At 35.7% G+C, this 26,038-nt stretch overlaps 2 pseudogenes; both read right to left on the bottom strand.

Moving 5' to 3' along the window:
- Positions 1 to 3,371: 3,371 nt before the first annotated feature.
- LOC145692560 (NADH-ubiquinone oxidoreductase chain 5 pseudogene) lies at positions 3,372 to 5,189 on the bottom strand (annotated as a pseudogene).
- Positions 5,190 to 18,569: 13,380 nt separating this feature from the next.
- LOC145693578 (prolyl endopeptidase pseudogene) lies at positions 18,570 to 21,335 on the bottom strand (annotated as a pseudogene).
- Positions 21,336 to 26,038: the final 4,703 nt, after the last annotated feature.

Below are 26,038 nucleotides of genomic sequence, written 5' to 3' on the forward strand. Positions count from 1 at the left end.
TATTCGAGGTGGATGGCTGCGAAGCACTTGACTGCTTGAGTGGAGTGGATTTCAATTTCGCTGGGGCGGCTGCTTGCTTCTTTTTGCCTAAAGGCACTAGAAAATCTTCTGGTTTGTACGTTGGTTTTATTATGCAGCAGCAGATGCAGCATCTCCTGTAATAGAACAAATAATATTTTTTTCACGATCATACAATACTCATTGTAACAATAATTACAGTTCTTGTAGGCTATCTACTAGCCTCCCTTCTACCAAACACATATATTAACCGCAACTTATTAGAAGGACAAACCTTAGAAACCATTTGAACAATCTTACCTGCCATTACGTTAATCTTCATTGCTCTTCCCTCCTTACGACTCTTATACTTACTAGATGAAATTCATCAGCCAGCAATTACTCTTAAAACAATTGGACATCAATGATACTGAAGTTATGAATACTCTGACTTCTCCTTAACAGAATTTGATTCTTACATAATCCCTATCAACGAAATAAATCCTAGTTCATTTCGCCTACTAGATGTAGCCAACCGTATTGTATTGCCCATTAATATTGATATTCGTATCCTAATTACCGCTGCCGATGTTCTCCACTCATGAGCTATGCCCGCCTTTGGTATTAAGGCAGATGCCACTCCAGGGCGCTTAAATCAAGTAGCAGCCAATATTACCCGTACAGGCCTATTCTTCGGTCAATGTTCAGAAATCTGTGGTGCAAATCACAGCTTCATACAAATTGTTGTTGAGGCCTGCCCTCATTCAGTATTCATTAAATGAATAACAAAAATAATACAAGAACTTTCATTGGATGGCTGAAAGTAAGCAATTTTCTCTTAAACCGAAACATAGTAAAATAACAATTACTTCCAATGGAAAAATTAGTTAAATTATAACATAAGCATGTCAAGCTTAAATTACTACCTAATAGTATTTCTCTATCCCACAAATATCCCCCCCTAAAATGACTCATTCTATTTATTATATTTTCTCTATGTTACCTTCTATTTGCATCTATTATATATTTTAATTCAAATACGCCCGATCCTTCCTTAAGTGACACTAATATCAAAAAAACAACCATAAATTGAAAGTGATAACAAACCTTTTTTCAACCTTTGATCCCTCTACTTCAATTATAAATATATCATTTAACTGACTTAGAACGGTAATTGGACTTCTAATCATTCCAATTCCATTCTGATTCTTACCAGGACGACCAAACATTTTATGAAATAAAATTACCTTAACTCTTCATAAGGAATTCAAAACTATTCTCGGTCCTACTAGCCATCAAGGAAGAACCTTCCTATTTATTTCCTTATTCTCCTTCATCCTGTTTAACAATTTTATAGGCCTATTCCCTTATGTATTTACCAGCTCTAGTCATCTAACTTTCACACTAACTCTTGCCCTCCCTCTTTGAATAAGCTTCATAGTCTACGGCTGAATCAACCACACTCAACACATATTCGCCCATCTCGTTCCTTCTGGAACTCCAGCCCCTCTTATACCATTCATAGTATGCATTGAAATAATTAGCAACATCATTCGGCCCGGAACCCTAGCTGTTCGACTAATAGCAAATATAATTGTGGGCCATCTTCTCTTAACCTTATTAGGTAATACAGGCCCTTCTTTATCTCTCTCCATACTCTCATTACTAATAATTGGACAAATTGCCCTCCTAATATTAGAGTCTGCCGTCGCAGTAATCCAATCATACGTATTTGCAGTTCTAGTTACACTATACTCAAGAGAAGTTTCTTATGTCAGCACCACAAAATCATCCTTACCACCTTGTCGATCAAAGTCCTTGACCACTTACTGGGGCCTTAGGTGCCTTAATTACAACTACAGGACTCACTAAATGATTCCACCAATATGATCCCTCCTTATTCTTCTTAGGCATATTAATTACATTATTAACTATAATTCAATGATGACGAGATGTTACTCGAGAAGGAACATATCAAGGATTACACACTTTACAAGTTACATTAGGTTTTCGGTGAGGTATGATCTTATTTATTATCTCTGAAGTATTCTTTTTTGTTTCATTTTTCTGGGCCTTCTTCCATAGCAGACTAGCACCAACAGTAGAAATTGGATCTTTCTGACCTCCAGCAGGAATTGTACCATTTAACCCAATACACATCCCTCTCCTTAACACTGCAATTCTACTAGCCTCAGGAGTTACTGTAACATGAGCTCATCACAGACTAATAGAGGGCAACCACACTCAGGCTACACAAGGTCTACTACTCACAATCCTTCTAGGCTTATATTTTACTGCTCTACAAGCATACGAATATTATGAAGCACCATTCACCATTGCAGATTCTGTATATGGTTCAACATTTTTCATAGCAACAGGCTTCCACGGTCTTCACGTTATTATTGGTTCCACATTTCTAGCCACTTGTCTATTACGCCACCTCCTATCACATTTCTCTCCTACTCACCATTTTGGATTTGAGGCCGCTGCTTGATATTGACATTTTGTAGATGTAGTATGATTATTCCTTTACATTTCTATTTATTGATGAGGAGGTTAAGCCTATTTAATATATATAGTATATTTGACTTCCAATCAAAAGGATCATTAAATGAAATAGGCAATTAATACAGTCTTAACGACCGGCCTACTAACTATTATTATTTGCTTAATTGTTATAGCCATTTCAACTCTTTTTTCCAAGAAAGTTATTAACGACCGAGAAAAAAATTCTCCTTTTGAATGTGGGTTCGATCCTAAATCATCGGCCCGAATTCCCTTTTCCCTACGATTCTTCCTCATCGCCGTAATTTTCCTCATCTTCGACGTAGAAATTGCCCTTCTACTTCCAATAACAATTACTATTAACAACACTAACACATTATCCTGATCTCTGGTTAGATTAACGTTCTTAGTAATCCTCCTAATAGGCCTTTATCATGAGTGAAATCAAGGGTCTTTAACATGAGCTGACTAATGAAACGGGATAATAGTTAAGTATAATATTTGGTTTGCATCCAAAAGGTGTTGCTATCAACTTATCTCATAAAAGTAGGAAGCAAACAATTGCACTCAGTTTCGACCTGAGCCCTTGGCCTCTTTAGCCCCTACTTGTTAGTTGAAGCCAAAAAGAGGCATTTCACTGTTAATGATATCACTGGGTATTCCCACCCCAACTAAGGAGATGTGAATTAATCAAGAAGAAGCTGCTAACTTTTATCTTTAGCGGATTAGACCGTTAACATCTCTTAATATAAATAACTATGCCCCCTTAGTATAAGTATTACATTACCTTTTCGAGGTAAAAAAGAGAGTACTCTCAGGGAGTATATTTAGGGAATATAATTCTTCTTAGTATCTTCAATACTATGCTTTCAATATAAGCTACCCAAATATACAAATATAAAGAAGCAAAGGAAAATTGTAAAAAATAAAAAAATTAATAAATACATTTTAAATAGATTGTCCTGCGATTGTTGAATCAATATTGAACCGTCCTTAAAACTACTATATATGCCCTGAGCACCAAGACATTCTCTCCATCCTTGATCAATATTATTATAATATAGACCTCCTACATATAAAGGGAATTTAATAATATAATTTGTTGATAAGTAAGGTAAAAATCATATGCTTCCTATTATTGTAGAGCTAAAATAAAACTTCACACACATTAAAGACTGCCCAATAGAATAATTTGATAATAAAAGACCAATCCACAAGCCTACCACACTTACAAGTAATGCGCCCGTTTTTAAATATAAAGGTAAAATAACACAATTAACAGTAGGAAAAATTAATCAACTCAATGCTGCACCTCCCAAAATTGCCATCACTACTAATCCTAATATTCCCTTACATATAGTCCAGCCTTCATTATCACTAATAGAATGAATATTAGTACCCCCAAAACCCCTACCCGTTAAATAAAATCTTAAACGTACTGAATAACATACAGTTAGGCCCGTAGAAAAAAATAATAAGAAAAAGCTGACTACATTAATTAAAGACAATGAAGAAATCTCCAAAATTAAGTCCTTAGAATAAAACCCAGCTAAAAATGGCATTCCACATAAAGCCAAGTTAGCTACATTTAAACAAGACAAAGTAAGGGGTATCTGACTTACAAGTGCCCCTATTCTGCGAATATCTTGTGTATCTCCTACACCGTGAATGATTGCTCCTGCGCATAAAAAAAGTAACGCCTTAAATAAAGCATGTGTTAACAGATGAAAGAAAGCCAATACAGGGAATCCTATAGACAAAATTATTATTATAAGACCAAGCTGACTTAGCGTAGATAAAGCAATAATCTTCTTCAAATCATATTCATAATTAGCACCAATACCAGCTATAAATATTGTCAGCCCTGATAATAAAAGTAACACATTCCCCGCATAAACACTTAATAAAACATCTCTAAAACGAATTAACAAGTAAACCCCAGCAGTCACAAGTGTAGAAGAATGTACCAATGCTGACACTGGTGTAGGAGCAGCTATTGCTGCCGGCAATCACGCAGAAAAAGGAATTTGTGCACTTTTCGTTATTGCTGCCAAAATAATTAAGCTAGAAATAATTACTATCTCATTATTATTTAAAACTCTATGCAAATAAAAGACATAATTTCAACTCCCATAATTCAATATTCAAGCAATAGCTAACAAAATTGCTACATCTCCAATACGATTAGAAAGGGCAGTTAACATGCCAGCATTATAAGACCGCACATTTTCATAATAAATAACTATTAACGACCGAGAAAAAATTATCCTTTTGAATGTGGGTTCGATCCTAAATCATCCTAGTGTTCAATATGACACTAGTCCTAGTCCGTCTCATCCAAGAAGGATTCTAATTAAATTAGGAGAAACAATCAATAAAACTATCGAAAGAACAAATATTAATACAAGCATAATAAATCGATTAAGATATCGTTCAGATCCTATATATTGTCCACTATAATAAATTACCATTCTAGAAATATAAAGTACAAATCTTATAAATATAAATGATATTCAGTCAAATAGAAGAGTTATAATAATTTTATTTCTATTAAAAGAAATAACTTCTCACTCAATAAATACACTATATCTATTAATTAAAAAATTCAAGCCTATTAGAAATAAAAAAACACTTATTCTACTTAAAAAGGCAAATCTAGTCACACAAATTGAAAAAGGTCAAACCATGGCCTAAGGGCAATAAACCTTCTTTAGTTCCACAAACTAAAATTTTATCCTAAACTACTCAAGCAACTAGTCATAAAAATCTTGGGCCTGCAAAAAAGATTAATAAATTTAAAGGTAATCAATGTAACATCAATAATAAATATTCTCGTACACTTCCACCTCAACAAGAATATAAATTAGAATAAGGTATTCCGTGTTGAGTATATGAATATAAATACAATCTATAAGCAGCTCTAAAAAAAAGATAGTAAAGCTAGCCCTAATATACTCAATCAAGACCACCCAACAATTCTATTTAACAGACTAATTTCTCCTAATAAATTTAATGTTGGTGGCGCGGCCATATTAGCAATTCTTAATAAAAATCATCACAGCCCTAGGCTCGGCATAAAAGATAGTATTCCCCGATTGATTAACAATCTTCGACTCCCTAAACGTTCATAAGAAATATTTGCAAGGCAAAATAACCCCGAAGAGCATAGGCCGTGAGCAATTATTAATGTAAGAGCACCTCTAAATCCTCATAGCCCTATCGTTAGTAATCCTATCAATACTATTCCTATGTGAGCAACAGAAGAATAAGCGATTAAAGACTTTACATCAACTTGTCGTAAGCACACTAATCTAACCGATCAAATACCCACAACTCTAATACCAAATCAAATTAAATTTATATTTACAGCTACATTTTCTATAAAATATAGAATGCGTAATAGGCCATACCCTCCCAACTTCAATAAAACCCCTGCTAAAATTATTGAACCACTTACGGGTGCCTCAACATGGGCCTTAGGTAACCAAAGGTGAACCAAAAATATAGGTATTTTAATTAAAAAAGCAACAACTAAAGCAAAATATCATATATAATATGTAATTCCTAAATCTATTACACTTCTCATATTAATAATTAATAAGCTACCCTTAATAAGCTACCCTATAATACAATATCGATCTATTTAAATTCCCATATATCACTATAAATAACAGCGGCGGCTGGTACTATATGTTGCATGGTTGTGCAACCGGATATATTTTTTTAATACTAAAAATATTTTTAAGTATTAAAGTAGTGTATCAGTAAAAAATAAACCTTTGCTCTTGAGTGCAAAACAGTATTGATGCATTTCTTTTAAAAAAATCAATTAAAAAACTGAAAGAAATAGAGAGATTTACATTTCCAGTGGCAGCAAGCGTTGCCACTGGAAGCAGTAACATTGAGCATATGGCAGCGGGCTCCTATCTCTTAACATGGGGAAGTGGATTTATACTTGCATCGCTCCTATCTTCCCGTATTGGCGGCTTACAGTTGCACGTTATCCCGCAACTGGTCAGCTTCTGTAATAGTTACGAATTCCTCCGCTTAGCAGCGCTTGACTCAATTGATAGGGCGAGGGAGATACAGACGCTTGGAAGAAAGAAGTTATTCACAAAACAAACTCGCAAAGAACAAATATAAGTTTCTGGTGGTAGCAGGGACGGATTCAGGCTGAAAGTTTGGGGGGCGGTCTTTCGAAGTTAATAGATTTTATTTAACATTTATAATCCAAAGGTAAAAAGTTTTATTTTTAAAAAAATCCTATTCTGGGGGGTGGGTGGGTGGTGTCCGATCGAGTCTCGAAGAAGAAAATGTCTTACCATTGGTCTAATTCCTAGCTCTGTGTCTTTCGTGCACATGATCTCGTGTTGGATTTCTGGCGGAGAGCATAAACTATTAATATCAAATCAAAAAGAATACTCATCGGTCTTCTTTAGCCTAATTTGCTGGAATGTTAAACTATTTTATTTTTATTTTCATTTTCGAAGGAAAACATCTTAGACTTCATGCTTCTTTATACTAGAACAGCAGACAAAAATACGTGGTTTCTGAAAATGTACATTTTATATCGTATATTAATACAAAGAAATGCTATCAAAATGCATATTATCGGAGGAGAGAGTGTTTCTGGACCCTAAAGAAAATAAAGCGGAAAATATTTGCGGTAGCGATGCTTTCTATTCAGAAAAACATGGCAAGCAGCATTTCAGATTTCAATGAAGTCATAGAAAAATTTGAAGCCCAAAAGAACGAAAAAAGATCTTCCATTCTAAAATAATGCATAGTTTATATAATTAAATAATTTTGTTTAACTGCGTGCTTGCAATTTTCTTGCTTTTTTTTTCTTTCTTCATTTCGGATTAGCGCCATCATTCATGGCGTACAGCACATACTATATATTCGATGTATCGCTTGTTCAATAACATGAGTGTAGAGGTTTTGTATAAAATAGTGTATAAACGTACATTGATAGTGGTTGTTTGAAAAAAAATAAAGGAAATAGCTTATATATTAAATCAATATTAGAGAAATAATTTAATCAATAATATACAAATAGAGCTTAAAAGACTTTCCTCTTCATAGTTCCTGATTTTTATTTTTATTTATTTATTTATTTGGATGACTCAAGAATGCTGGGGGAGGGGAACACTTGCGCGTACCTAGATACCTTCGATATTGCAACATTGCAACCGGTGCTTGTACACACCACGAACCGCTACTGATAAATAATCATTAAATAATAAGATGCCTGATTAAAAGATTATCGTGATAGGATAAATCAAGTATTTCAATATACTCTTATTACATCTAAAAGAATTAAACTTTCACCTTTGACATCAAAAATCAACGTGCACCTTACACTAAGACGTAGAAAGATAAGCTAAGATAAGCTAGTGGGCTCATACCCCGCATATGAAGATTATTCTTCTTTTTCTCATGCTCACTAATCCTAAAACTCTTTTATTCTCTACAACACTTGTGTTAGGAACCCTTATTTCCCTAACCTCCTCATCATGATTTGGTACTTGAATTGGTCTTGAAATTAACCTCCTATCATTCATCCCCCTGATTTCAAAGACCAACAATCAACGTCATACCGAATCTGCTCTAAAGTATTTTTTAGTACAAGCCATTGCAAGATCCTTACTTTTAATAGCAATCATTTTACTGTATATACGACTGCAAACTACATACTATTTAATCACTATTTCCTTACTTTTTAAAATAGGAGCAGCCCCCCTCCATTTCTGAATGCCCGAAGTAATAGAAGCCATACTCTGAATAGACTGCATTATTTTAATAACATGACAAAAACTAGCTCCTCTTGGCCTACTCTCTTACAGCCTAAAACCTACGAATCTAATTTACCTAACCCTAACTTTGTCTCTAGTAGTAGGCTCAATCGGAGGTTTAAATCAAACATCATTACGCAAAATCATAGCATTTTCATCTATTAATCACACTGGCTGAATACTTATAGCTCTAGTATTAAGTGATATGGCATGATCTCTCTACTTTCTATTTTATGCCTTACTCTCAACAATAGCAGTTACTCTTTTCGCAATAAACAAAATATTTCATATCAATCAAACCTTTTCTAATAAAATCATTGTAACAACAAAATTAGCTATTTTTACTAGTCTTTTATCTCTAGGTGGCCTTCCACCATTCTTAGGATTTTTACCTAAATGAATCATCATTATAAAAACCGCCGAACAAATATCATTTATTCTTCTCACCCTAATAGTAATAACAGCACTAATTACCCTTTTCTATTACATACGAATTGCTTACGCTGCCTTCATTATTAATCACCATAACCAAACATGAACATCCTTAACGAAAAAAAATCAAGAAACATCAATTAGATCAATATTCATTATTACTTCACTAAGAAGCATAATTATTTTACCCCTAGCTGTTAACATCCTTTAAATAAAGACTTTAAGTTAAAAAAAACTAATGGCCTTCAAAGCTATAAATAAAAGGCGATCTTTTAGGTCTTAGTATATTAACTACTACTCCGGAATTGCAGTCCGACATCATAAATATTGACTATAAAACCTAATAGGAGGTTTACTAACCATAAATAGATTTACAATCTACCACCTAATACTTCGGCCACCCTATTTAATTTCAGTTGCAACGATGATTATTTTCTACAAACCATAAAGATATTGGTACAATATACTTGATTTTTGGAGCTTGAGCAGGAATAGTAGGAACATCTCTAAGTCTTCTTATTCGAGCAGAACTCGGTCGACCAGGTAGTTTAATTGGTGATGATCAAATTTATAATGTATTGTTACTGCTCATGCTTTCATTATAATTTTCTTTATAGTTATACCAATTATAATTGGAGGCTTTGGTAATTGATTAGTGCCTTTAATACTAGGAGCGCCTGACATAGCATTTCCCCGCCTAAACAACATAAGATTTTGATTACTACCTCCCTCACTAACCCTGCTATTAACAGGAAGAATTGTAGAGAGTGGTGCAGGAACTGGATGAACTGTATATCCCCCTCTCTCTAGAGCCATTGCTCACGCTGGAGCCTCTGTTGACCTCTCCATTTTCTCCCTCCATCTAGCTGGTGTATCCTCAATTCTTGGGGCAGTAAATTTTATCACAACTGTAATTAACATACGAACTCCTGGAATAACCTTAGAACGAATACCATTATTTGTTTGATCTGTAGTAATTACTGCTGTATTACTTCTTTTACCCCTTCCTGTTGGTTTTATTATTTTCCCCCGCAGACCTGGAATCCGGGGTGATTGTACTTTTTTGTCTGATTTCGCTGATGTCTTCTGAGAAGCCATCTTTATTACTAAGGTGGGAGATGGCGCCAGCTTACCACAAAAGGGGTAGTGACGGCCCCTGGGTATATTCTGGTGTTAGAGCAAAGCTCTAAGTTTAGAGTTTATTAAGGTGCTCTTTCCTCCAGAGAGGGAGCACGAAAGTAATCGTTCACCGGTATAAGTGCCAAAGTCGTCAACTATTTTTTTTCTTCAGGTACCTCTACCTCCGAAGAGGAGAGTATCAAGATAAATAGTAAGCCTAGAGAATAGCAAGGTTGTCAACAGTTAAGATCAAATCAGGGTGTCAACCTCCGTGAAGGTATGAAAATACAATTCGACCGTTGTTTCCTAAACCCCAAAGAGGCGAGTATTCCAACCGTATGTACGAAGATCGCGAATAAAAATAACAATTGGGGATGGACACACTAAGTGACTTGATTATTTTTCTCCGCCAGCTACGGATACCCTATTTTTTTTTACCTGGTTAGAGATTCCAGGTGGCCAGTTAAAGCAACGCTTTTTTTTAAACTGACTTTCATTCCCATCTGTCGATGGGCGGGCCGTAGAAGGTTACGCCTTCTCTTTGGCCAGTGGTTTAGATTAATAATTGTTAAGTACTGTAGAGATGGACGTCAGGTTTCAATAAGATGGTGGAGAACCTAAGGTAAAAATGTCAAATTTTGTGGGCCTGAGAGAGGAGTGGTAAGCTTAGGCTAAAGTCGTGGCCTACGTGCTCGGATCTTTATCGATAGAGATGGGGATGGGTTTGGTATATATTGCGATCCGGGTTGTAGTCAGGTGAATTTGTAGCTCTTTCGTAAATGGCGAGGAGATGGTCCAGAGGAGGATATTCAGAACGTGGGAGAGCAGGAGTCTGATCCAAGAGATCCATGATTGTAAGATGAGATGTAGCTATATGATGTGTGATATATCGGGTTCGGAGAGTATATAGATGGTCCAAAATAGGGGGCATGGTGGTATTTTGATAGAGGTGAGCGTTTGGGGTATGGTATGAGAGAGAGTAGGCGATGCGTAAAGCCTTGCGCTCGAGAAGTTGAAGGCGGTCATAGAAATGTGGTGGAGCTGAAAGCCACGCCAGATTGCCGTATGTCATAGCTGGGCGGACAAATACTTTATAGGTGTATAGTAACACTTTGGCGCTTAGACCCCAAGTTGTGCCTTTCAAGTTTCGTAATAGGTTTAGGCGTTGGCGGATGTTTTTCTCGAGAGCAGCTAAGTGTGGGCGCCATGTTAGATGTTTATCAAAATATACCCCAAGATATTTAACGCTGTTTTGAAGTGGAATCGCTGAGCCGAGTACCGTAATATGAAGGCGTTCAGGATTTCGGGTGAGGCAGTATTTATGTTTCCTGCGAGCAAAGAGCGTCATTTTTGTTTTAAGTGGGTTCAGTTTTAGCTTCCAACGTAAGCACCATGAGATTAAAGTGTCTATTGCTGTTTGTAGATGAATATTGATGCGGTCTACAGAGGAGCCGAGAGCAAGATAGGCAGTATCATCGGCAAACTGTAAGGCATAGATTGGAGGTGACGGAGAGGGCATATCGGCGACATATAGGATATATAGCAGCGGAGAGAGAACAGATCCCTGTGGCACTCCCGCTCTCAAGAAAAATTCATGAGAGTGTCCCTGGTTTAATTGAATGAAGGCACGGCGTTGATATAGAAAATTTGCTATCAGACGGACATAATGCAGTGGGAGGAGACGTTTGAGTTTATATATTAATCCCTCATGCCAGACAGTATCGAAGGCGCGCTCTATATCGAAAGAGATAAGCACAGATGGAAGGTGCTTATTCAAGTGATTCTGAATGAGTGAAGAGAGTTTGAGGAGCTGATCACTGGTTGCGAAAAATGGTCGGAATCCTGCTTGAGTAGGTGGAAGGATTTTGTGCTGTGCCAGAAAAGGATGGAGTCGTTTAACTAGAATCCTTTCCAGTGTTTTGCTAAATACTGAAGTCAGGCTTATCGGACGATATGAGGTAACTGATGTCGGATCCTTGTGAGGTTTTGGAAAGACTACGAGTTTGGCAAGCTTCCACAGGTTAGGAAAATATCCTGTTGAAAGGATGACGGTGTAAAGAAGGGCGAGCAATGTATGAAATATTGGTGGTGCCTGTGAAAGTTGCTGATAATTGATAGAGTCCGGACCAGGCGCGGTATTAGGTCTGTTATGAAGAACGTTCTGAATATCCTCTGATGTAATTGGGGCTAGGAGGCCGGTGGCATCAGTAAGTGGATCGCCAAACTGTGCTCGTAGGGTTTGCTGAGTCGGGTTACCTTCTATTTCAATATGCCGGTGAGAAGGATGCGCAAATATTGGATCGGAGTGAGGAGTAAAGACGATTTCAAAGTATTGTGCAAAGGCCGTTGCCTTGTCCGTATCTGTAGTTGGAGCCGTATCATTTATGAGTAGAGGATATTGCTGGCCATGTTTCTGAAAAGTCAGACGTTTAAATAGGTTCCAAAATTTTGTTGTATTGCGCTCAGTCTGGAGTTTGTTACATGAATTCCGCCAAGTAAGGCGTTTTTTGGCGATGACATAATGTTTTACCATTCTCTGAAACTGTTTATGAAGATGGAAAAAATATGGATCATGTGTTTTTCGGTACTCGGCAAGGTAAGCGTGGGAGCGATTCAGAAGTGAAAGTGCATATGGAGGTAAATTAGGCCGGAGTGGGTGGCAAGTACGTTTAGGGATGGCATGGTCGGTGCCATCACTAATTGCGTCCGTGAGAGTCTCTGCTAAATGATCTATGGATTCAAAACTGGTAAGAGTGAGATTAGTTTCGGCGAGTCTGGTCGAAATGTGAGTTTGATATTTGGTCCAGTTGGCCTTATGAAAATTGTATTTCGGGGTTGAAGATACTAGGGGTTGGGTGCGACCGGGTTGTTGTATCGTGAGTAGAATCGGCAGATGATCACTCCCAATGGTGCCCAGAACTTCGATAGTAGAGGAAGTCAAAAGATTATTTGAAAGTATAATTACATCGGGAGTGGTTCCACTTTCAGGGCGCGTGGGGTGTGGAATGTCAATGAATGATGCGTTGGTAGTGAGCAGAAAGTCTTGGAAGCGTTCTTTTTGAGCTTCAGTACGAGAATGGTAATTAAGGTCAGCCAGTAGAGCGTATGTTTTAAAATGGAGGTCCAGATAAGTGAGGAAACGATATGGCAATGGTTGAGTTGATAGAACATAAATAGTTGCGACTGTGATAGCACGGTTTGGAAAATAAATGGTAGCAACTACGTGTTCCGGATATTGTTCAAAATGAGGTGGAAGAAGTGAACCTTTTGGGAGGGAACACTTGATGGCCAACGCAGCACCGCCTCGGGCTACATTCTGCGGCAAATCGGAACGAAGTAAATGATAATTTGGCATATAGCAGTGGTTGGATTGTTTCAGAAAGGTTTCGTTAAGAGCTATACAGTCGACATTGTGAGCTGCTGCCATCGTTTCCAAAAGCAATCTGTTGGTGTTAAGAGAGCGTACGTTGTTGAACATGAGACGGATGACACTCTTTCGCTGAGGTGGATGATTCATACTGCTGTACCAGAATGGATAAAGCAACGCGCCGTTGCTTCTTGCAAATATCTAACACGTTGTTATATTAGCCGCGAGAACGTGAAATTTCTACCTTTTTATATAAAAACGCAGAAAAATGTTTATACTTTAAACACAGCGATCAGATAAAGTTTATACTGTAAGTTAAATTTGAAGTTTATATTAAAATATCTGCATCAGTTCTGTATTCTTTCGCAAAATAAGTAGGCTCAAATCTGCTGCCATCTATGTTCACATTTATGCTTTATACATAAATACTATAATTCGTTATGCCTCATGGTTACCGAAATATGAGGAAATAAAGAGCGACATTATAGGTACGTGGGCCTAGAGTACTAGAGTACTAGACGGCACAATTAAAAAAAATAATTAAGTTTGTCCTTTATTCAAGCTGAATGCTAACAAGACGCTAACAACGCGAATACTACCTTGTCGCCGAAAGTTAAGAGGTCAGCGTCACGTGGTTTTTGAGAACAACTGAAAATCGAACGCGCACTGGCTTTTTACTTCAATCTAAAGAAAAGCGTGTCGCAAGTGAAGCGTGGGTTGCCCGCACTACAGCTTGCGCTAAGCAGAAATAAGCTTTTGTGTATAAGCCAAAGCGAAATAAAATCAAATAAAAGCGACAGGCAAGCTTGCGGTAAGCAAACATATGCTGTCTGGGTTTGATCTTCCTGCAGAATACACTGCTCGAATGACTGGAAAATTTTGATGCAGCGATTCGCCACAAGTATGGTTCACTCATGATAAGCTCCCAGTGTGAATGTTTGCTGGTGGTTGAAGAACTCCCCAAGACGTTGGACGTGCGTGACGGTTCAGTACATTAGCCAGCTCTGTCTCCGGACCTGAATCCACTGAATTTTTATCTAGTGTCAATCCATGAGCTGATGTTATCATTTACGCATTACTGTCCATGGCGGACGCTTTGAACATCTCCTGTGTTGTGCCCGACGAACGTAGGCCTACATCTGTATGTGTGTGCACGTCGATATCTATGTTTCGAACTTACTGTTCCCACTAAGTGCTTCGAGTGGACCCAGGATCCAGCCTATAAGAACCAGCCAAGACACCAAGGAACGCAAAATGAGCTGTTAAAAAACAAAAACAAATAAATAATGAATACAGTAATAGAATTAAACGAAAAGATAAATTTTTAGTATACGGAAGAGGGCAGACATTTTCATTTCATTTCATTTCAAGAGTGAAAGCAAACAATAAATGAAAAAACATACAGGCTGAAAAACTAAATGCTTAACTTAAGCCAGAAATTCGTGTGGTTCAAGGTGAAGTTATATATATATATATATATATATATATATATATATATATATATATATATATATATATATATATATTGTATATATATAGAAAGTCATATAGGTGAAAAACAAGGGTCAGTGATTATTAGTGTTACTGACAGCAAAAGCCTGCGGTGTAGTGTAGTGTTAAGAATATTAGTTTTGGAGCACAAGTGTTAGTGTAGAAACACAGGTAAAAGCCATTAGTGTAGTGAAAGAAATAGGTGAATATCAAAGAAATATATTTAGAAATATGTATATATGTATGTATATATATACATATATGTGTATATGATATATATATAAAACATATGGGTTAAAAAGCTAAACACACAGGGAAACCCTGCAAGAAACAAGAAGAAGCCTAAGGTAAAAAGAAGAAGAAGCCAAAAGGTAAAAAAACACAAATACGCAGAGAACACAGATACCAATCACACATACAGAAATACACAACAAATAAGCAATCTAGATTCAAACTCTTTTATTAAATGTTTATAGTTTGTTTTGTTTTTGTAAATTTTCCCTTTTTGTGGTTTCTTTTCTTTCCGCATCCTTTCCCTCCCAAATTTTCCTATTTTTGTCACTTATGAAAATAAAGAAAAAAAAACTACCATAGAAATCATTCGCAATGATGATAACTCGTCGGTTTTCGAATGCTCTAGGTAACCGACTAAGAGTAACGCAACTGAGCGAATGAAAAAAAAAAAAAGTAATGTTCCCACGCTTCCGGCCCTCGCTATCTCTGCCAATATGCCAAATATACTCTATGTTTATAGAACTTTTTTCTTTCTTTGCTTATTTCGGTGTCAGGGATCACCTCCCGACGTTTATTACATTAATTAAGTTACACCATGTATAATGTCAAATGGTCATGAAGACTACTAAATAATGGATTCGTTTCTTCTGTCGAAATTGAAGATATGTTCAACACAAATGGAGGGTACTAAACATAATTTACATATGTTATTGCAATTGTTTATTTACCTACTTTATTTGCTCTGGTCAGATTTTATATTTTTAAAAATAAAATCTGACCAAAGCAAATCACTTTTAATAAATAATAGTGTTACATTTTCGACAATGATACAAACTGCCGAAACTGTAACACTACTATTTATTAAAAAATAAATAAAATCTGACCAAAGGAAATCACTTTTAATAAATAATAGTGTTACAGTTTCGACAATGATACAAACTGCCGAAACTGTAACACTACTATTTATTTAAAAAAATAAAATCTGATCAATGCAAATCACTTTTATTAAATAATAGTGTTACAGGTTCGGCATATGCCTTCATCAGACACGTTATGAAATAAAATCTGAATGCTACAGCTTATATATATCTCAGAAAATAAGAGGAAGTCATTTCTTAGAGCCAATGAGATTTTTTCTTTCATTTTTAATAACTTAAGAACTTACAGGAGTAGGAGAATATTAGATTTATTGAAAAGGAAGAGAAGAGAAATGGATATTCAACAAAGTGAGGAACGGGTAATATGTAGAATTAGTTGCAAACAGTGGCGGCCGATGGATTGTGGTTTCGAGTGTTGCAGTACGAACGATCGGAGACAGAAGATATAAACTGCACTCGTTGACTAATTAGCATAACTTTAGATGCAAATGCTATGTGACATGTGAAATTAAATAAAACTCTGATTTAAAAAAAATAAAAATAATGCAGAACTTTTTATCAGATTAGTCACCTTATTTAATTAGTAAGTTCATTCTCCTCCCTCTGATTGGAGTAAATTTGTCTAATACATGCTGGTTGAACTCTGGTATCCTGTTTACTCTCACTTTCTCATTCCACCAATTTTTTTAATCATCACTCACTTTCATATCATCCGTCTCATTTAGCCTAAGGACATAACTAGAAATTTCGCTTTCTTTTGTTTCACCTACTTTAAATTTTAAACGACTTACCTTGTGCATTACTCGAGATGAGGTCTACGTAGAGCATGTGCTCCGCCATGAACGACAGGTAAAATTAGCAATTTGAAATGCCTGTAACTTTTGAACACATGAATATATCAACAAACCGATTTCACCATTGTGTTTGTCTTTAAATTCTAGCCTAAAATGATGTGCCGCATTACCATGTTCCCATTTAAAAATCTTGACGTGAACTCAAAATGGCGGCTTTCAAGATGGCCGCCATCTTGGTCACCATCACAATCCGACTTCCCCCTCGGCCAACCATGTTACTACATGGTTGTTGTTCACTATTTTCCACGAACACGGATTTTACAAGGGGTGGTAAAGGACTTATGGCCCATCCTGTACATCCCCTAAGCATAAAATCCCGAATGAATTGCAGTATTTTGCCGTCTAACAAATTGTTTTATATTTAAAATATCCATAAGATAATTTTATTTCTCACGAATGTTCAACTCGAACCACGATATCCTTGCGTATACGCTTTTGAGTGCAAAGCCTTACGTGACTTAAACACTACTTTCATCCTGTGAGAACACTGTCTGAAAAGTTAATGGAAGACATTTGTCTCACTCCATAAGTTTGCCCATCTGGTAACAGGACTTACACTAATCTGCTCATCTTCATGATAGAATGTCTAACGCTTGTGATTTATATGCTTATGATTTTAGGTTCGATTCTCGGTGGAATATCTGCCTCTGATACAAACCCAAGTAATGGTTCGGCTCTCACTTTAAAAGCCTGTGTTGTCTCATAGTCTTCGTGCTGAACAGAGATTTTAATCAACCGAGTAATATGCCCAAACTGACATTAAGTATTCTTTATCTGCATCACTTAAGAGAACTATAAGATACACTTGCACTAACCATGAATAAAGCACACTTCTTTTTACAAAATTGTGTGATTCGAGCACTGGATGTACGCGTATTTTATAAGTTCATTTGGAAATGGGTTAAATTCCAAGGTTCGTCGTAAGTTTCTAGTAAAATTTTCAAATTTACTGACAAGGGAGGGTCACGAAGTGGCTCCACTGAGACATTGTGTTTGCATTTGATATGTTATAACTAGACGAATCCAAAAGTTATACGTGCCACCATTCTGAATATCGTGAGTTACAACATATTTTGTAATGTACAAGCTACAAAGCTGAGAGAATAGTTTGAACCGGGTCATTTGTTCAGAAACTGTTGGGTAAGTGAAAAGCTCAGCGAACATGTATCTTATCATATTCAAGGACACATTTTTTGGGATAAAAAAAAAACTTTGCCCCAGGGTCGACCACAGGGCCACAGATGGGGCCCAACTCAAAATTTTCAGATGGCAAGGGGGGTTAAGTAGCACATCGTTTGAAAACTGTTGTAAAATAAAAGAATGTTTAACTTCTTCTGCATTGGTCGCAACAGCGAGCAAAGGTTCCGTATCAGCAATATCTAATTGACAGGCCATACTCATCCGGAAGTATAGGGCCCATTATTTCTGATTCCGAACGCCTGCGAAACGAATGCTTCTACACGTACTTTTCTATTCCCATTACCTACTCCCACACTAAATTTGGTGCAATTATCTCTGAGTGACATCGCGCCCTTCCCTTGTTAGTGTCGCGGTCATTTCTTGATGACAATTCTCTCAGAGCACACTTGCCTCTACTGATGAAAGAAATGGTTCACTAGTAATCTGTGCTTGTGTATTCATAACAATACACTGACACGGACCCGTGCAATAGAAATCATGGATCATACGTGTTCGTTTCCCAGCATTTGTCAAGCAGTGTAGAACGAGGGAAAGGCGATGGATGATAGGCCTAGTTGACTTTGTTGTTGTTGTTGTTGTTGTTGTTGTTATTATTATTACCTGTCTCCGTTAGCCTAGAGGACGTAATTTAAGGAAGTGAAACTAAAGATATGATTCTCAGTCTGGATTAAAAGATTAATAGACATCCTGAGCTGGATTAAAAGATAAAATATAGAATGATACCCAAACGACCCAACTACTGTTGGTGTAACTGGAGAATTAAGTGGGTTTACTACCTGTCGCCACCAAATGACAGAAAACAAACCAATTAATATAACAAAATATTAAGTCTTATTTTTAACTGCTGGTTCTGTTTCAAACTTGGCAATTTTAATTTTAAAGTTTTTATTTTGAAAGAGAGGATAAAATGACCACTTCAATCTTTTTTCTTTTTGTATTTCAGCTAATATATGAACTATTTAAACTATCTTGGATTATGTGAAGTATTGCGTTTTGTTTTGAAAAACGTGTCCAGGTAGTGCATTTTTACACTTTTAAATTATTACAGAAAAATACAATACTGTATTCTTATTGTGTAGAAGATTAAAATTATGAACTGTTCCTTAAATTAATTGAAACTCAAATTTCAAATCAAGACTTTGGACAAAAAAAGTTAAAATATCTGTGAACTCTGCAATTCTTTTACTTAATGGTTTTCCTACTCCGTGACCAGCAGCTGTGTCCACACGAATCAGGAAAGGATTTTTTTGCTTATAGGAGTTCCTAAAAGTGTGTTGTAATTGAGCAATATATTTAAGCGAATGCATGGGAACTACCCTATCATCATTGTCTCCTGCGAGAACAAATATAGCTGGATAGTGCTCCTGCCATTCACACAGTTTTTTGATATTATGAAGTGGCGATATTTTCATTAGATTGTTGAATTCATCCTTAACGTCTGTAGAACCATACTCAAATGTCCAGGCGTGTCCAATTGTAAAATTTTTATACCGTAGTAAATCAAGTACACCATCCTGGATTATGGCACCACCAAACAGATCAGGTTTTTGATTAATTGAAGCTGCTACAGTTAAGCCGCCATTGGAATAACCGTGAGCAATCAACATTTCCCTACTTGTGTAGTAATTTTTCACCAAGTATTGTGCTGCTTTTTGGAAGTCTGTGAAAGTATTTTGTTTCTTTAATTTTCGGCCAGCATCGTGCCAAGTTTTACCTCCAAGTTCTCCTCCACCTCGTACATTAGCTATGGCAACCACTCCGTGCATATATTTCATAAACACAAGATAATGGAGGTTAAATTGTGGTAAAAGACTGGTCTCGTATCCTCCGTATGCGTATAATATACAAGGTGACTTACCATCCTTTAAGTTAGTGTTTTCGTATATTATGTACATGGGCACATTTGTTTCATCCTTACTTTTGTAAAATTTTTGTTCAATCACGTATTCATCTTCGGAAAGTGCACTTAATTTTGTTTCGTGGAACACTTCAAGCTTTAACTTCTCTTGTGTAAGATCACAATGGTATATAATTTCCGGAGTGAGAAACGAAGTAAATCGAACAAAAAATTCTGTGTCATTTTTGTTGCAAGTAAAAGGATCAATTGTTCCCATTTCAAGGCTAAATTCCATAAGAGAAGCACCTGATGTTAGTTCTCGTAATTGTAAGTTATGTCTTACGTTTTTCATGTAACAAACAAGTAGTTTGTTGTTATGTACAGGACTGGCCCAACATAACATCTTATCAGAATCCTCTGCGATTAATGTTTGCCATGTTTTTGAATCATCTTCAACATTTATCTTCATTAAACAATGATTAGGTGCATCTTTGTTAGTCAAAAATATAAAATCCGAACCATCAGTTGTAATATATGAATAAAACGCTTCGAATTCACCAACTATTTCATTAAGTACAAAAGCATGTTTTATTTCTTCACCTTCTCGTGGTAAAGTCGTAAAGAAAACTTCGTTGTCGTTTACACCCTTTCGTGGTGTTATAATGAGATAGCGCCCACAATGGCTTACCGTCGCTCCAATCCTCCAAAGAGGATCATTAGGAAATTCCACAACAAGAATATCTTCTGCTTGTTCCTTTCCTATTTGGTGGTAATAGAGTTTTTGATTTTGGAGCACTGCAGTATTACTTTCTTCAGGATATCTTGCATAAAACAAACCCGTGTTGTCATGCATCCACGCAAGATCAGAGAATTTCACGTTTTCTAATGTGTCTGAATAATCTTCTTCTGTTAGAGTATTTTTGAAGTGAATAGTAACCCACTCTGATCCGTTTCTGCTCAGCCCATACGCGAAGATAGAACCATCTTCAGAGAAACTTCCTTGAATCAATGCTGTAGTACCGTCTTTTGACAGCGTATTTGGATCTAGAAATATTCTTGGCTCAGACTCTAGACTTTCTTGAACCTGAAGTACATTCTGATCTTGAAGACCTTCGTTATAATAGTAATAGTAACGATTTCCTCTAATAAATGGACAATAGTATCTTGGATAATTCCATTCGCTAACTACACAAGCTTTTATCTGTTCACGAATGGGACATTCATTAAGATAACTATCAGTGAGCATGTTCTGTTGACAGATAAAATCCTTGGTGTTCTCTGAATCAAGATTTTCCAAATACCTGTAAGGATCTGCAACTTTCATACCTTGATATTTTGTGACTATAGTTTCATCACGAAATGCTTCCGGATATTTTAATTTCAACATTGCAATGTCTATAACCTATTTTTCAACAGAATAAATATTACAATAACAAATAACTACAGTTTCTTGAGGAAAATGTGCTTACAAAAATGTTAAATGCGTCAATAACAAAGAAAGAAAATTGTTTTACAGTTTTAAAAAAATACTATTTGATTGGCACAGAAATTACGTCTTAAGTTGCCACTATTCAAATTTGAAGTTATTCTGCACAGGTAATGATTAAAGAACGCCTAATTTAAGAGAAGTGAGAGAAAGAAGGAAGACCAATAGTCAAGGATGTTATAAATAGATTTTATAAGATCCTTGCCAATAATAAAAGAATAAAACCAGTGAATATCAAATAATGTGAATGTGGATTGAATTTTTCTTTCTTTTTTAATATATAAAATATTAAATTTGCAATAACTTGGAGAGCAGTTGGGAGTGACAAATTTTGTTATAAACAAGAAACAGAGAGAGAGTGGCAGTTTTAAGAGCAAGGAGTATAGACAGTTTGCAAATTATTGGGGGATGCCAAGGATTTCCCTCTAATAAAAATTTATCCCCTCTGGAGAAGAAAATGTTCATCCGTAACAAGAATAACTTTTACCCACTATAAGCTTTTTTTTTTTGAATAGCCATGAAGATAGAAACAGGAAAGAACTTTATTTTGTGTAACCAAACTACAAAAATAAATAGGGCCTAAATAAATAAATAAAAATAAAAATAAAATAAAACACATGAATAAAATGAAATAAATAAAGAACACTTTTATTTGAGTAAAATACCTTGTTTCTCAACTTCTTGTAGTCGTTAGAATCACACTTTCTTGAAATATTTACCTACTCATGCAGAAAAGACATTCTTTTCGCAGAAGAAAGCAAAAAAGATTCGAAGGAGGAAGAAAACTTGTCAAGTATTTAAGTCCTGGTAAAGCACCCTTGTACAGTATGTCCTGTTAGTCTCACAACATTCACTGGAATAGGTGATGATCTAGTTTCACCTAGAAGTATCTATATATTTGTAATACAAAGAGAATAATAATACAGTGCCGTGCCGTGGAAAATCAGCGCCCGGGGCGAGAGTATACGACGGCGCCCCCATACATATATTCCAAGTAATTTTTCCTTTCTCTTGCCCCTTTTTCTCCTGATTTTTTCGCCCCACTTACTTTGGCGCCCGGGGCGTCACCCCGCTCTCCCTCCACGGCACGGCCCTGTAATAATACATATAACAACACTTGATGTGAGTAGTACTCCCTCTTCTTCATCTAGTCGAGTCAGCAAAAAATTTTGGTTGTCCCTAGCTCGAGGTCTATCGCCCGTGTATACATAGGACAGTCCCTCTATAAACTTTTTCAAATACAGTACAACCCCTCAAATCCGAAAACCCGGCAAATCCGAACACGTTCTCAGGAGAAAAAAAATAACTACAGCTGGAAAATGAAAAATAAAAAGATTTAATCACACAAATTTAGCTTTTTTAAGGTGTTAACATTTTTAGACTTAATGCTTATTCAAAATCATCTAATTATATTCTTACAAGAAGACAGTTATAGATATGCGACAATCATTTTGGACATGAGTGTACACCCGCCAGTCAAGGTCACTGCCCTTTCGACCACTGGGCCACCCTGTCTAACCTCAGTCGTTGTTTTACCGCCAATTCAGTGACGAAATAAGTATGTAATATTATTTTCCGGGTAATCCGAACACCCCGAAATCCGAACAGGCTTCAGCCCCAATTAGTTCGGATTTGAGGGGTTGTACTGTAGTTACATTAGCCCATCCCTCAATTTTGGGCAGGAATGCATAGGACCGTTTCTTGAAGTTCGGAATACCACATTTAAAAATGTCCTATGGTAGAACAGGACAAGTACATGTGCTTCTGGTAGTATGGGTGGTCTCTTCCCTTTTTATGGGTAAAAAATATCGAAATTTCATTATATATATATATATATATATATATATATATATATATATATATATATATGTGTGTGTGTGTGTGTGTTTTGTCTTATAAACGAAGGGATAAATAACAGATCTAAATATTATGTAGCAGGCTTACTTGTGTTCCGAAATAAATAAAGTAGGCCTATATCTTTATTTATAAATACAGCTTTATAAGAAAACTACCAGAAATGCTCATTCTTTCTGTGGGGAGAGTGGATTTATGAAAAATATTTTAACTCCCCCCCCCCCCTTAGGACATGCATTTCAATGAAAGTGTTATAAAAATATCATAAGATACACTATTTTTGACTTATATTTTGAATCTTCCTACTAAATTGGGATACATCCTTTAATCAATATGATACGATAAAACCTTGAGGCAGGAGAAGCCGTTTTCTGTGATGTAATCATAATTGGCAGAGAAAGTCTATTCCAGTGTGGCGAGAAGATATAGAAATTGCAACTTCTACTCCTTTAAAACCGGAATTTTGTAAATTGCTGGTCTCTACATGTTTCCGCTTACTTCTAATGAAGAGTTTAAATACAGCTTTTTACCTTCCTAACTTGAGGGACTAATGAGCACTGGCGCAAATCCTGGGGGATGAGGGGACATGTCCGCTCCAATCTCAGAACTGGGGGACTATCCGCTCCAATCTGAGAACTGGGGGACTGTCACCCCCAGTAGTAGTACTGGCCCCACCTGATCGAATTTTTGATTATCCAATTTGGGGCCTCATGGACCATAGCATTAATGCGAATGAATCAGGGATGCTTGCTTTGGCCCGGGATTGCGTCATCTATTGAAATTTTGCTTATACTTATTCAGGGGCCATGCACGCTGGTGCGAATGAGTCAGAGGTACCTTGGAACGGCTATGACGTCATTGAATTCGGATTTTTGATTTAGAGGTTGTGATGATTTTTTAAAAATTATTAAAAATATGATTTTGATGATTTATTACGTTATGAAATAGTACAGGTTTACGAATGGTTTTTATTTTTCGTTCCCTTTTATGGCATAAAATTTGGAGATTGTTATCCCTTTGATGAGATGGACTAACAATGGTGCAAGTGAAATCTTTAGTTTTACGACCCACGGTTATGCCGGTTAGGCTAAAGGAGACGGTGACGATGAGAAATGAATGAAAGTGTGGGAGAAAATTGGAGTATCCCGAGTATAATGTTGCCCACCACAAAACTACTTTCGTGGGGTTTGAACCAGGGACCCCATACAGCAGAGCTGAACGCTCTACCACTGAGCCATCGCACTCTCTACTGGTGCGAATGAATTAGAGGTATTTGGTTCGAGCTAATGTGTTCGTATGACGTTACTGAACTGGGATTTTTAGCTTGTAGGTTATGATGGTTTGTTTCGTTCCGTTTTATGGGTATAAAATTACTAAAACAAGGTTTGATCTCTTTCTTGATGATCTATTACAATATAAATTAGTAGACCCCAGTAATAGTATAAATTAGTACTGCCTACCTTTGCCCATAATTGGTTAATCCCTACCTCTAACTTCAAGTTCGACCTTGAAATCCATTCATTAATTTTACACTTTGAATTGTAAGATTGCAAATGTAGTTGAAAACGTTCATTTGTTGTAAACCGTTTATTTCTAAGGTGTAATCTAATTAAGTGATCACTTTCAAACCTCTGCTTATTTTTTTCAAAAAGTTTGTATGAAAATTTCGAATTATTTTTTGTTCAAAACTTTCAACTTTCAGTTCGAAAATTTTGGTTTGAAATTTTAGGTTCAAAAATTTGATTTGTAAATTACGTTATATTATTTTTAGTTTGACACAAGTTGAAACTTTTAATTCGAAAATTTCAGTTTGATTTTTTTTTGTATGAAAAATCTTGATTTCGTTTTTTTATTCGAAAATTTTAGTTTCAACTTTCTAGTTCTAAAATTTGGTTTCAACTTTTTTGGTTCGAAAATTGTAATTTGAAAATTTCAAGTTATAAAATTTTTAGTTTGACACAGGTTGAAAATTTTAATTCGAATATCTCAGTTCGAATTTTTCGTTTGAAAAATCTTCATTTCATTCTTGTTCGAAAATTTTAGTTTCAACTTTCTAGTTCTAAAAATTGGTTTCAACTTCATTTGGTTCGAAAATGTTGATTTCATTTTTCGAAAATTTTAATTTACGTTTCTAGTTCTAAAATTTCAGTGTGAAATTGTTCGATTTGAAAAAAATTGAAATCGAAATTTTTTATTTTATCTTTTTGTTCGAAAATTTGTAGTTTTCCAAAATTTGTTTTGAAAACTTTTAATTCTAAAATTTCAGTTTGAATTTTTTTCTTTGATTTGAAATTTCGAATTCGAAAAAAATTATTTCAAGTTTTCTTTTGTTCGAAAATTTTAGTTCCAACTTTCTAGTTCTAAACTTTGGTTTCAACATTTTTAGTTTGAAAATTGTGATTTGAAAATTTCAAGTTATAAAAATTTTAGTTTGACACAGGTTGAAACTTTTAATTCGAAAATTTCAGTTCAAATTTTTTTATTTTAAACTTTTGAGTTCTAGAAATTTTAGTTTCAAATTTTCACTTGAACTTTTGTAATAACTGAAAATTAGTGGACTCAAAATTTAATGAAATAGTTAAGAACCGTTAATTTGTTAATCGAATAATTAAAAACCGTATATTTGTTAATCGAATAGTTAAAACAGTTTATTTGTTAATCGAATAGTTAAAAACCGTTTATTTGTTAATCGAATAGTTAGAAACCGGATAAGGTTTGACGGTTAACCGTGGAACAATTCCCTCTTTGCACTCACTGAAAAATTTTGGCTAAAATATTTTGAGATGATGATTTTAACTAAACCGTCAATGTTATTTAAGATATGAATTACACGAACTAACATCAAGACCAAGAAGGTAACCTTCAAGTATCGTGGTTCTCTCTTATCAAAAAGCTTAAGAGGAGTGCATTAAGGTACGCATAACTTCGGAAACTAAATCTAGCCTGTGCATGCCTATAACGTAATAAAGAGAATACATGAGGTTAGAAA

This window comes from Thermobia domestica, chromosome 8, assembly GCF_964235325.1.
Source record: "Thermobia domestica chromosome 8, izTheDome1.hap1.1, whole genome shotgun sequence".
NCBI lineage: Eukaryota > Metazoa > Arthropoda > Insecta > Zygentoma > Lepismatidae > Thermobia > Thermobia domestica.